This window comes from Xenopus laevis, chromosome 6L, assembly GCF_017654675.1.
Source record: "Xenopus laevis strain J_2021 chromosome 6L, Xenopus_laevis_v10.1, whole genome shotgun sequence".
In the NCBI taxonomy this organism is placed as follows: domain Eukaryota; kingdom Metazoa; phylum Chordata; class Amphibia; order Anura; family Pipidae; genus Xenopus; species Xenopus laevis.
The window spans coordinates 100896859-100899477 of NC_054381.1; the positions used below are offsets into that span (position 1 = coordinate 100896859).

Genomic DNA, 2619 nt, shown 5'->3' on the forward strand with positions numbered 1-2619 from the left:
TAAGAGCAGTATTACAGCGATTTGCAGATGCTGGATTAAAACTTAAGAAAGTAAAATGTGTTTTAGGGGTACCAAGTGTTGATTTCCTGGGGTACAAAGTTGATGCAAATGTGATACATCCAACAGATGCAAAAGTAAAAGCTATTCATGAAGCTCCAGTTCCCAAAAATAAACAGGAGCTGCAAGCATTTCTCGGCCTATTAAATTTCTACTAATCCTTCTTGAAAGAAGCTACTGTGCACAGACTACTGGACAAAAGTGCTACCTGGAAGTGGTCAGCCCTGCATGAGCAGTCATTCAAGGATGCAAAGAGGCTCTTATCATCAGCCAGTGTGCTAGGACATTATGATTTGCATAAACCTCTCAAGGCCCCCATACACTGGCTGATAAAAGCTGCCGACAGACCGAGTCGGCAGTTTATTGGCCCATGTGTGGGGCCATCCGACAGGCTTCCCCGATCTATATCACGCATCTATGCATGTATGCGGTCCCGCGATCCGACAGCCCGTATCGAATCCATTGTGGTTCGATCGTTGTGCCCTAGGGCTCATGATATCGCCCATTTCAATGTGGGCATTTCGGGGAGAGATCTGCTCGTTTGGCGACATTCCACAGAGAGGAATTACGCTCAGATTGATAATGGAGCTTTAGTCATTGTGGAAGGGGTAAAGAAGTTCCACGAATACTTGTATGGCAAAAGTTGTGCTATTACTTTCTGATCACAAGCCATTATTGGGTCTGTTTACAAATAATGGGCCTACTGCACAGATACTTTCTTCACTCATGCTGAGATGGTGTTTATTGCTAAATGCATATGACTATGAGTTGCAGTGCTGCCCAGGAAAAGAGTTAAGTAATTCAGATGCTTTAAGCTGTTTACCTGTAAACACTTCTGATTTTCAAGTACCAGCCTTGCCTGAGGTCCTCATACTAGAGTCATTACCTAGTCCCCCTCTGCAGGCATCAGATATTGCCTGCATGACGGCTACCGACCCAGTATTGTCTCGAGTGTTGAACTGGGTATGGAGGTGGGTGGCCAAAAATAAGTTTAAAGGAAGAGTTCACACCTTTTGAGAAACTCCAACATGAACTATCTGCATGCAAGGTTTCCTTTTATGGGGAAATAGAGTGGTAATTCCCAAAGCAGGGCAAAACCATGTTCTTAAAGCCCTACACAATAGTCACCCAAGCATTGTAAATCTGAAAGCCCTTGCTAGAAGTTGTCTGGTGGCCTAAAATGGATGCATGTATTGAAAAATGGGTAAAAAGTTGTGTTCCTTGCCAGACCATGGCCATGCCGATGCTAAAGCCTGGGTACATCCATGGGTGTTTACGTGGAGCCCATGGTCTCGGTTTATATTGATTTTGCAGGTTTTTTTTTTAGGTCAGACATTCTTCCTTGTGGTTGATTCCTTTTCTGAATGTGTGGAAGCTGTTCCAGTGGCATCTGCAACCACCCATGCAGTCATTCAAGTGTTGCGGAAGTTGTTTGCCACACATGGACTCCCAGACACTATTGTATAATGGAGCACAGTTTACATCATCAGACTTCAGAGCATTTATGGAAAGTAACCTTATTCGTTATGATACATCACCATTCCATCCATCCTCAAATGGACAAGCTGAGCAAATGGTCCAGACTACAAGCATAATTGATGGTGATTGTAATTATAGACAGGCAACATTTTTGTTGCAGCAGCACAAAACCCCTTCTGCTAGCACTGGCTGCAGTCCTGTAGAACTTTTGATGAACCGACGGGTTGAAATCTGTTTAGACAGACTGCATCCCGACTTGGCTTCTGATGTAAAAAATAAACAGGAAGATCAATTCCATAAAAATACACAGGCCTCCATAGTGAGGATGTTTGAAGCAGGCATTAGTATGTATGCCAGAAATGATGCACTGGAACCAAAATGGATACCAGCAGTCAGACGGGCCCTGTCCTGTCTCTTACAAGGTTAAGACAATGGGTGACCATGTTATTTGAAGACATGTTGATCAGCTGCAAAGCAGACTAGGGGACAATGCTTTTCCTAATGCAGAGGGTAACCATGGCCAGTTGTGACTTAACTGACTTAACTGATCTAGCTTTTCCAGAGGAAGAGATTCTTGCAGCTGAACAGACAGTAGATGTACCTGAGGAGGTACCAGCAGATACTGAGACCAATCCACAAGGAGAGGTTATCAGTGTCCCAATGGAGTGGCCCAGAAGGGTCATTCAAAGGCCCTGCCACCTAGAGGATTATGTTATCTAGGAGGGGAGGGGTGTTACGTATTGACTGTTAATGTACTGCCAGTAGATGGCGCTGTTACATGTTAAACTGAGATGTGTCGTTCTGCTCTGCTGATAATTGTTCCCAAAGCATCTGCCTCTCTATCTGTTCTTTCTCCCAACTTGTTGGCAGTTCAGCCATGTTTTCCTCCCTAGTAAAGTTTGTTCTACTAATAGCTGCTGTGAATAGTTTCTGTACTACATGAAATCCAGAATATAATAGATATAATAGATAGATAAATAGACAGATAGATGTTATAGTAATCTATAACTCTTCTTGTTCTGCAGTTCTTTAGGTTGACGTTAAAATTATGTGGTTGTTAAGGTACTGCTTGTCAAAGCAACT

General features: G+C 43.3%; 1 pseudogene; it reads left to right on the forward strand.

Moving 5' to 3' along the window:
- The first annotated feature begins 1098 nt into the window (after nt 1-1098).
- LOC121394472 lies at nt 1099-1963 on the forward strand (annotated as a pseudogene).
- The last annotated feature ends 656 nt before the right edge of the window (nt 1964-2619 follow it).